Source organism: Gavialis gangeticus, unplaced genomic scaffold (genome assembly GCF_001723915.1).
Source record: "Gavialis gangeticus isolate Ggan-Ray unplaced genomic scaffold, GavGan_comp1, whole genome shotgun sequence".
Lineage (NCBI taxonomy): Eukaryota > Metazoa > Chordata > Crocodylia > Gavialidae > Gavialis > Gavialis gangeticus.
The window spans coordinates 139,477,452-139,488,555 of record NW_017729025.1 but is presented as its reverse complement, the minus strand read 5'-3'; positions in this window follow the sequence as shown (position 1 = coordinate 139,488,555).

The following is an 11,104-nucleotide window of genomic DNA, read 5'->3' as shown; positions in this document are numbered from 1 at the left end:
TCAAATTGGAACCCTCTGAATCAATTTGGAGAGATTCAGGAAGATTCGGCAATTTGGACATAGACACAGCTTTAAATGTTTTTTATACTAAAGGTAACAGGTGGCTAATGAATGCTGCAATGCTGGGGTGGATGGAGCATCCCGCAGGAGTGCAGAGGAGTCCCCAGTATGCTCGGCAGCAGACCCAGAAGTGGACCAGAAGCACTTCTGGTCCACTTCCATGTTCATTGTGGAGCACGCTAGGCCCCCCCACACACACACACCCCTCTGTCTCAGTGACTGGTGCCTCCTAGGTCTGGGGAGAGCACCCAGGGTCCCCCCATGGCCAATTGCTGAGACAAAGGCGCAAAGGGGGGGGCAGTGTGCTCCCCGGTGGACCAAGAAGTGGACCAGAAGTACTTCCAATCCACTTTCAGGTTCATCTCTGAGCATATGGGCCCCCGCCCCTCCCTGCATTCCTATGGGACATTCCATCCACCCCAGCATTGCAGCATTAACAAGCTGCACCTATTACCTTGAGGTATGTACACAAAACATTTAAAGCTGTGTCTATGGCCGAATCTCTGATTCTCCAAATTAGCACTGAATCTTCAAATCTGGATTCAGCCAAATTGAATTGGGGACAGTGATCCAAATCAACTAATCGAATCACTGTCCCTAATTTGAGCCAAATCCAAATTGAATAACGCCTGTTTCACATCCCCCTAATGCCAGGGTGTGCAACGTGAATGCTGATCCACTGCACCCCCCACAAAGCACTGAAGCCCATTATTAACTTCGTAGATATGCTTAAATCACTTTGACTTAAATCACAGCGGGACTTAAGCATGTTTGTGTGAACTTTGCTGATTGGGTCCTATATAAGCAAAGACTTTTAGCCATTCCACACTAAGATTTTATGACATTAGCTCCTTTTTCTCATGCATCTCAGTCATGAAAGTACCAGCCTACTAATTCACTGTGGGAATGTACCCTGCCTGCTGTTCTCAAGACATACTAGTGACTTTGGTCAAAGTCAGGATATTTTATTTCTTTTAAGATGGTCATACCATTCATTTATTAAATGAGTTGCATCAAGCATTCTTTGGCTTTCACTGCTGGTATTAAAACAATAGTTGAAGATAAGTCCTGAATTACAGCTTTCATCATTAAAATATAGATAGCATATACTTAATAGGGCAAATTCACTACTTAATATGAGTGAGTGGGTCTCCATTGATTTCAATTTACATGGACCCGTTTCCATCAACAGAGAATTTGGCCCAGAATGTTCATCTTAATTGGATTATATTTTATTAAACACAAAAGACCTCTCAACCTCTTGGGTCACTTTGTCAGAGAATTGATGATGGTCTGTGTTTAATTATAACAGATTGTCTGACATAAAGAAAATGATATCAAATCATTGTGTGTCTCTGCTAACTAATGAGATAAAGCAGATACATTTACTCCTCTCTCTTGATTTTAGTCAGATCTTGGAATGAAATTTTTAAAGCAACTGCTAAAGTAAATAAAAGTGAGGAGTTGACTGATAAGGCCATTTCTTAATAAATCCTTTAGGAATATCTGCTCCATACCAGATGGAATATTATATATAATTCTGACCTATATTTGGAATAACAACCAATTCTTTCTTTCTCGTTGGAAAATTGCACGCACTCTTGCCCATAAACTTAATTAAGAATGGAGGAGGGCTGGATACTGTACAAACAAATAACCTTGTGAAATAATGGAAAAATTCTTAGGTGTTTGGATATAAAAAACTTATTAGTGAATAGAAGTAGGGTCTAATTTAAAGATTTTTAATGATGGCATCCTGTTACAAATTGTCAATTTTTTCAATTGTGCCTTGAGATAGAGAAGTGATAGAACTACAGAATTTGATTTATATCATTGCCACCCTTTTACTACTGTCATATATTGAGTGCATCTACACGAGACGCTACGTCGCCATAGCAATGAGCTACAGTGACATAGTATCAGAGGGTATGAACCCTGATGCTGATGCTACTCTGTAGCAGCAACAAGCTACTGCACAGTAGGGACAGAAATGACCCATGTGCCACTGGGACTACACAGTAATGGTGATTACTGCTCAGTCACGCACACGTGTAGACATACCAACTGAAATCAGTGGTTAATCTCATTTGAGAATTCCATTCTTTCTTTAGAAAAACTAAAATACATCCATAGTAACACATTTAATTATGAGATCCTGGGTTTGTCTATGTGTGCACATGCTGCTGCACAGGTTTACTCCAGAGTAAATTACTCTGGAGTAAACCCACCCTGGGCAGGCATCTACACATGCCAATTTGGGAGCAGATTTGCAGCAATTTGCTCCTTCTCCCTCCACCCCTGCACTGGACCCCTGCAGCATCCAAGGGGAGCTCTAGTCTTCCCCAGGTGTTAGCCCAGGAGCTGGTAGGGAGCACAGGGCCAGGAGACAGATGTCTCCTGGCAGGGGCTGGAAGATTACTCCCTGCCCCCTGGGGCTGCCTGGTGCTGGGGCAGGCTCCAGTGGTGGAACCTTGGTGGGAGCAATGTCCCCCTACTGCAGCAGCAGAGAGTTCCCAGCCCCTTAGTCAGAGGCAGGGGACTTAGAAAGAACTGCTGGGGAGGGGCAGGTCCCATCCCCCTTCCCCGATTTGCCACTGGGGCATCTAGCAGTGAGTCCCTGGCTGGGTGGAGATTCCCAATTGTCCAGTTAGAGCACAGGCCTGGGAAAAAGCTGCAGGACTGGGACTTTCCCATGATCAGGACAGTTCCCAGCCATCCCCAGGCTTCACAGGGAAGTCTGCATGTGCAGCCTGGAGCTGGCTGGGGATAATCTCATTTTGGCTGGGGACAATGTTTCCCTGCCCAGCAGCAGGGAGCTTCTATCCCCCACTCTGCAATCATGACCATGGATCAAGTAAGATTGTCTGGCACTTAACATACCACCCACCCCAGCTCTCTGGCCCATGAAACTTCCAGCCCTCAGCACAACCCCCAAATCCACTTCCCCGCTGTTCTCGGGCACTTGGCACAACCCTCTTTCCTCACCTACTTTCCAGTAGCTTTTCCAAGGGCACAAAATCATTAGTTATATATGTCTATCTCTGAAAACTAGAACCCAAATCTCTGGAATTCTAGTTCTTTTCTTGATCTCAAGGCCTCATGTAATATTCTCCACAACTCTATTTTTGTCTCCTTTTTCCACTGATATGGAGTTTTCAGGTAAAATAGCTTAGGCCCTGCTTAGTGATAAAAGGTAAACTCAAAATCATGTTTGGTTTCAGGTTTACACCGAATTCCAGCATGTTTCTAGTAACAGAAAACCAGTCCCACAAACACCCACAAAGTTCATCTCAATTTGCTGTATTTTCATTGAAGCTCATTTAAAAAGATGATACTTGGCACCACATACATAATCTTGATTCCTTGGCAAACCATTCTCATTAAAATATACTCACTTTATTAAGGAGAGAGAGTAATCTAATCTTATCCTTTATTCTGTGGAATTGACATGTGTGACCCTATTGTATTCCCACTAATATGGAATGTAGTTTGAGTACCAGAGGATTATTCCCACTATATTGCTTATTAGAGGACAGGAAAATAGGTATATATTCTCTTTATCAATCATTTTAGCTGGTAATGTATTGGCTAAGACAATGCATTACTTTCCACCTCCACATCATTCCAACTGACTAAACTTACAGCCTGGTTTTTATGAAAAAAATTGAGTGTTGAAGTAGAATTGTAAAATAACTGGGGCTGGGTACCAGACAATACCTGGGTTATATTTCTTAATTTGCTACAGCTTTCCTGTCAGATTTTGGGCTATTTACTTTTGGGAGCCTTTTGGCCTCTCTCCTAAATAAGTAGGTACTAGAATAATTATCTACTTCAAAACAGTATTTTGGGCACTCATTAACATTTATAAAGTACTCTTATGTTCTTTGGATGAAAGACGTTATGTAGTCTCAGGCATGACTATTCAAATTAAAAATACCTTTGTTAGTGCTTTTTCCATATGCAACGTATGCTTTTTACTAACTACAACATTTCCAAACAGACAGCATATTTTATGTTTAGGCCCTGATCCTGTAAATTGCGTTGAACAGACAGACCTCTGAACCTGCATGATACAGGTCACAAGAGCTGGACTACCGTAAGTTTCTGACGTCTTTTACTCAAGAAAAGTCCCTACATAGCTTAAATTTATTTCCAAAAAAGGCATGAACTTGGGGGAAAAGAGCAAACTTCCAAAATGCAAGACCAAAAAAGACAAAAGCCATTGAACCTTCTAAATTAACTAATTTTGGCTTACTACATTGAACCAAAATATTTGAACAAATAAACATCATCTTCCTCTTATGTATTTATTCAAAGAATAGTAGTTTGATAAAATAACATTTTTTGAAAGCATCTCTAAAATACTCTTCACTTTTCTTTGCCAAATTACTATTAAATGGTATGAAAACTACATAGCACAGACAGAACTGTTGTCCTTAGAAAGAATAAAAATAAGGCTTCACAGATCATGGTGGATTTTTTCTAGTTGTTCTAATTATAACAGCTATGAGAGATTCAGTTATTTATTCAAAACAACTTCAAGCAACTCTAAAGGTCCCAGTGTGATGTTTTCTCTTTTAATTTTCATAAAATGTTGATAAGAGTGGAATCAGACTAGTTAGTTCTCAGTCTTGACTTTGGCTTAATGTGACTGAAAATGTACTATCTGTAATTACTTGAAAGGAAACAAATTACCTTTAAGAGGAAAACCATAGGTAGAAATTACAGAAATTAGATGTATTAGACTGCTCTTATCAAAAATGAGTAAGTGTTACATAACGTGCCTTCTATTAAAGAGAATATGTAAGTAAACCAATAGCAATAACATACAAGTGAGAGCATGGACTAGATGATCTAACATAATTTACCTTTTCCGATTTCTACGAAGTACATTTAAGGTAAATGACATTTTCATAGGAGTTGTTCCATGTCTGAGCTGTTGGAACTTCATAAGCAGTAGGGGGTTGGCTTTCATTAAACAAACACACAAACAAAAAAAAACCCAAAACAGAGGCTTTGGGGTTTGAACAGAAACAAAGCAACCAGAAGTCCTCATGCAAAATGTTAGGTCATGGAGGTTATTAAAGCTCTCATTTAACTTAAAGCATACATTCATCTCATTCATCATATTATTAACTTGAAGATGTGTCTGAATGGGACTTAAGCACATGTTACAGTGCTGTTCTGAATATAAGTGGATAGTTAAGTTATATGAGTGTATACATGTTTCTTTGAATTCGATACTGAACCTTTTGTGAAAATAGAAATGGAAACATTTTTCTCCTTCTAAGTGGGCATAAAGCTTTATAATTAGCTGGAGAAGTTTATACTGGACTCCATCCTGGTAAGTTTTGGATGCCTATGAAAATGTGTTACGCTTATCAGACTTCTTCATGACACGATGACATGACAGCAACTGTCCTATGCAATAGCTTGGAAATGGACACCCTCACTATTGGAATTGGAGTAAAGCAAAGATATGTAATTACACCAACATTCTTTTCCATCTGTATGGCAGCTATTCTACAACTCGCTGCTGATAGACTTGCCTCTGGAGTCAGCATCCAGTACCACATGGATCGAAATCTCTTTAATATCAATTGGTCCAAGATAACCAACATCTCTGTTACTGATCTTCAGCAGCCTGATGAATGTGTTGTGTGTGCCCACTCACCTGGAGAGCTCCAGGTTATTCTTGATTACTTCTGTAAAACATATGAAATGCTTGAACTCACTGTCAACTTCACAAAGACCAAGATAATTTACCAACCAGCCCATATCAACTATGCTCTTCCATATATTACAATTACAAGACAATCCTGGGAGAATTTCGAGCATTTCTCCTATCTGTGTAGCCACCTTTCCCAAAAAATAAACTTAAACAATGATAATCAACAATGGATAAAATCTGCCAGTGCTGCAGATTTTGGACATCTCTGAATTGTGTCTTTGATGATCATGACATTGGGATTTAAACCAAACTTCTTGTCTACTATCCTGTTGTCATCCTTACCCTTTTGTATGGATGTGAAAATATCATATCCTATTGTATGGATGTGACGCATCAGAAATAACTGAAAGCTTTGTAACATTACCATCAGTTCAGTGGAAAAAACCTCCATAACAATTAGAAGGACAGAAGAATGAGTGCCAGCATTCTGGGTCAAGCAAAATCTACCAGCATTGGAGCTAGGTTTATAGGGCTCCATTGCACAGGATATGTCATATGGATGCATGACAACCAGCTCCTAAAACAGATTCTGTACTCCCAATACAGGTATGGTCACCACTTTAGAGGCGAGCAAAAGAAGAGATTCAAAGACACCTTAAAGGCCAATCTGAAGCAATGCTATATTAACATCAATACCTGGGAGACTCAAGCACTGAATCATCCCCAACAATACTGTGCTCCATGACAAGGAGTTGATCATTTTGAACAAACTTACCTCACTATGGAGGGGAATAGATGAGACAGAAGAAAAAAGCTGTGGCCCAACATTAAAAAAAACACAGTTGTCCTCCAACTAGGTCTTTCCTTGACCAGCCACATACCCCTAACACAGTGCTCCTGTGGCTAGGCTTCCTTAGGGCAATGAGCTGCAGGGATGATGTCACATTGGCTCTCCTCCCTTTGACAGATGATGGGTCATTTTAGGATGTTTTCCACCCCTTTCATCTCCTTCACACATCACAATTTGAAAGCAGGGTATGACCCTTTTTGCCTTGACTGCATTGGACATAGTGATTCAATAGGATCTGAACTGTGAAGCCATCTCTCTTCCATCTCTCATACTTGGCCTGTTTATTGGAAAACTAGGTCATTTAAAACCTAATAAATCAAAAAACAAATAATAACCATAGCAACATCATACCCCACCAAGACAGTTATAATCTTAACATTTTGAAAACCCAGATGGTCTTTCAAAAACCCAGATGGTCCATCTTTTTTTCTGTCACTTACTGGAAGACCAAAGTGATGTATCTTGCCTTTTTTTTCTTATTTGAATTACAGTAGTATCTATTGTCCTTGACACAGACTGGGGCCTGAAGGCCCTAGTCAGTGTGGACATGCCTATACTGAAAAAATATGCTTTGCCTATCTGCTTCTGCCCTGTGTACTTGAAACCCAGAATGAGGATGCCACCCTCATCCCCACTACCCCAACCAATGCTTTATCTACAAGGTCATCTGTCCTTCCTACATTTTACTTTTGTTGGTCACTGGAAAAAAAAGAAAGAAAAAATCCAGAGGACTGGGACTCCAATCCGGAACCCCACCTGCCCCCGTCAAGCTAAACCCTCTAACTATTAGTCTACAGTCAGGCTACCTCTCGTTTGCTCACTTTCTGGCCCCCAAAAAAACTTCCAGCTGTGGCTGCCAAGTGCCTCAGTTGAAAGGGTGGAAGGGACCATCCTTACTTGGGTAGGAATAAGAGATGAAGATAGCCAGGAATGGAGGTGCTATACCTCCTGGGTAACTATTCTAGTAACTAAATTTATATATAAAGGCAGGTACCACCACTGGTTGTGCTTTTGAAAGACAGTGATTGCAACTCCTGCACTTTGTACTGGACATAATGCCATTAGTATGTACCAGGTGTTTTCAGAGCCTGCCTAACAGGCTGAGCCCCACAGAGAATTTATATTGAGTTTTGGAGTTGAGTTTAGGAGTTGAGGATCCTCACCCTCAAATGAGGGTCATAACAGAACCTAGGTGGGAGCTATGTGCCCAGCTGTTCAAAGTGGTTTGCTTCCATGCATATGCAGTTAAGACCCTTATGGCACCTACATTTTGGATCCAGTTTCCTAAAAGGCCTCTCTGGATCTCAGCTTACATGATGGAAAAGACGCTGGGCTGTGAGCAATGAGTCCAAATATAACTACTTAATGAGGCTGCTGGACAATGACCTTTCACCTCCCTCCACTACTCTAAGGCAGAGACTGGCCAAAGGAAGGTCTTTGCTGTGGTCACTGCAGTATGGTACAGGCATATTTAAATTAGTTTTCAGCTAGCGACCTCAGGTAGTAGAAGCCACCTAGCTGGAGCAGCATGGAGCTTACCAGCCTAAGTATTTACCTAGATTCTCAGGAAGCTTTGGCATACCAGGCAGAGCTTTATTCTGCAACAGGTACACTGATAGTAATACCCAGACTTTCAATTTTAAAATAAGCTCAAATAGGCTAACATGACCAGCAGTAGCTGCAAAGTAGACATAACCTAATACAGTCAGTTTGTATAGGGAGCGTGTTGATGTATACTGACTGCATTAGTTACTGGACAACTGGTGGCAAATCCAAATATCACAAAAATACAGTTGGGCAGGCCGCTTTACCTCAAATATCAAGTTATTTCCTGCTGCCTCACCTACACTATCCCCCGAGATGCTACACTTCCCCATGCATTCTATGTTTCCAGGAGGAATATTTTTTTCTATGTCCTACCCTTCAAAAAGAAGCTGTATGTTTTACCTGGGGGCATGTTATACGTGATAAAATATGGTAACTATTTTCACAATATACTTCCCAAAATGCCTCAACTGCATACCTTCTCTATTAATATTTTTGTGTGCTTTCCTCATTTCTTTTTCAGAAAGCGATTGCTTCTTGTTGCTGTTATTTACCTGTAATCATCAAACTATCATGGGCAAACCCATGGGCAATAGAAGCTATGTGATTCTCTTTTTAATGATCAGCAGGGTTCCTTTGTAATGATCAGATTAGCTGTACTTTAATCATTGTCTATTGTTTCAGTATGTGAGAGAATTTCACAGCTCATTGACTGTGTTGACTCCTAATCTGCATGGAGGAAACAATGTTGCAGCTCATCAAATGTAATCAGCCACTAATTGAAAGGAAATGAAGTTTTACAATTATATGGCACCTTTCAACCACACAGGATAACAACGTGCATTACAAGTTTTGCATGTCAGAAACAGTTGACAGCCTATGAAATGCAGTCACCTCAAGGGTGGAAATTTATAGTAATTATAAAGCAGCAAGCACCATGGAAAATACGGTAAGGGCAGGCTGTGCAGATAATTTTACTTACCCAAGAGTATTCAGGCAATACAGAAATACAGGCATAACAAGATGAATGCACTTCACTAAAATTCTGCCAAAAGGCTAGATATAATAGCTAATTTTAATAGAAAGCCCTTCCCTACCACCCCACCTGCCCTGGCCCTCAGTCCCATGAGACAGTAAATCATAAACCATCACTCCTGTTTTTAACAAACAATGCCCTAAGCCATAGCCAACATGTAGGGGTGGCATGGAGGAGCATGTGCCCCCCACCCCCAAGACTGGCCATTGCCAAAGCTGCCTCCAGCTTCCCACCACTTGCATGCACCCCCCAACTTGCCGCCGATGTGGCCCATGGCTTCTGCTGGTAGTCCCTGCTTGCTGCTTGCCACACCCCACCACCACCGGCAGTGGCTTTGGGCAGTCCCTGCTCACCACCATGGTGCCCCCAAAGTCACAGGAGGCACCAGTTGTTCATGCACAGGGAAATCTCTGTAGTTCTTTGCTTATGCAGCATGCATGCGACACTCATCTGCCATGGAGAAATAGTGACAGTATTTCTAGTATCAATGATTTAAAACCTGAAATCCAACAAACATCATGTTAAAGATATGCATAGGAGCATGTGGATATACTGTAGACATTTAAGCTCCATGGACCTTAAACTGGAATGTACTCTCAAAGATGGTTTGGGAATAGGAGCGTAGCACACTTACAATTCTGATATGATGAAAACTAGATTACATGACAGATGGAACTGCAGAAATGATTGATCAGTGCTTCATTATGTTCCACTCCCACAGCACCAGCTCTAGTGCAGACCTGCAGACAGGCAGCTGCAGCTCCTGCCTCAGGCATGGGGTGCAGCACATCCCACTCTGGCTGCAGCTCCTGTTGCACCAGCCACGGATGGAGCCCATGGCTGTGAGGCAGAGCGTGGGTCAAGTGGAGCCCCAGGCTGTAGGGAGGGGCCAGGCCCAGGGCCCCAATTAATCTTAATCTGTCCCTGCTGTTGCGCACTAATATTCCATATATAGCTGTCCTCTTTGAGTTCCATTATTGCCAAAGGTTTTCTTTATGTTCCAGCAAGGAATATAAATGTCAAAAAGTTTAAAAATTAAAAGAAAATGTTTGGGTTTTTTTGTCCTCTGACCAATTTTATTGATATCTTTCCAAGTCCTCTTTACTGGTCATTGAAAGCAATAAAGTTTTCAATCCTGTTCAAAATCTTTTACTTGAAGGGTTTTTTGGTTCCCCACTCCCTTTTACCAATTTAAAAGAAGAAAAGTTAGGGATGTAGGTTGCTAACAATTATTCACATGATGTGTTCATTTCCACTGCTTGATTCCCTGAATTTTTTTAGCAAGGGAAACTAGTTTAGAGAGTGTTCATAACCACACTATTTCTGAATGAGTGGGATCCACATTCAAGTAGCTTCCTTGAGCATGTATACGGCTGGAATTTTAAAAGAGAACGGCTGTCTGCATGAATGAAAAAACATACAAATACAAGAGCATAGGTTGTAGCCATGTTGGTCTAAGGACATAGGCAGACAAGGTTCTTGGATAAATCTGGTATCTTTTATTGGACAAACTTAAATACAAATACAAGAATACAAATGCAAATACAAGAGCGTGCTCTTAGATTGTCAGTACTGGAGTTACTGGGTGAATATTTCAGTATCTGAGGGTACATGGAGAAGTGACATTTAGATCCACCTACCAAGGGTTAGGTGGATCTAAATGCTGATTTGTACAGATGTTCAGGGGGTTTAACTTGGCCCAAAAATGGTAGGCCTGATCTAAGTTAATTCACCTACTCACCTTTTGGGGTAAACTAACTTAGATTAGGAATGAATTAACCAGATCCAGCAAACACCGCACACATTTGGAGTGCAGCCCTGGGCTGGAAATGCTCAGTTGCTCATCTGAACTCTGGGTCTGTGCTCCTCCTACCTCCTCCCACTCTGACCAGCCTCAAACCACTACCTACTGCACATGGAACAGCTGGAGAAAATGGGCCTC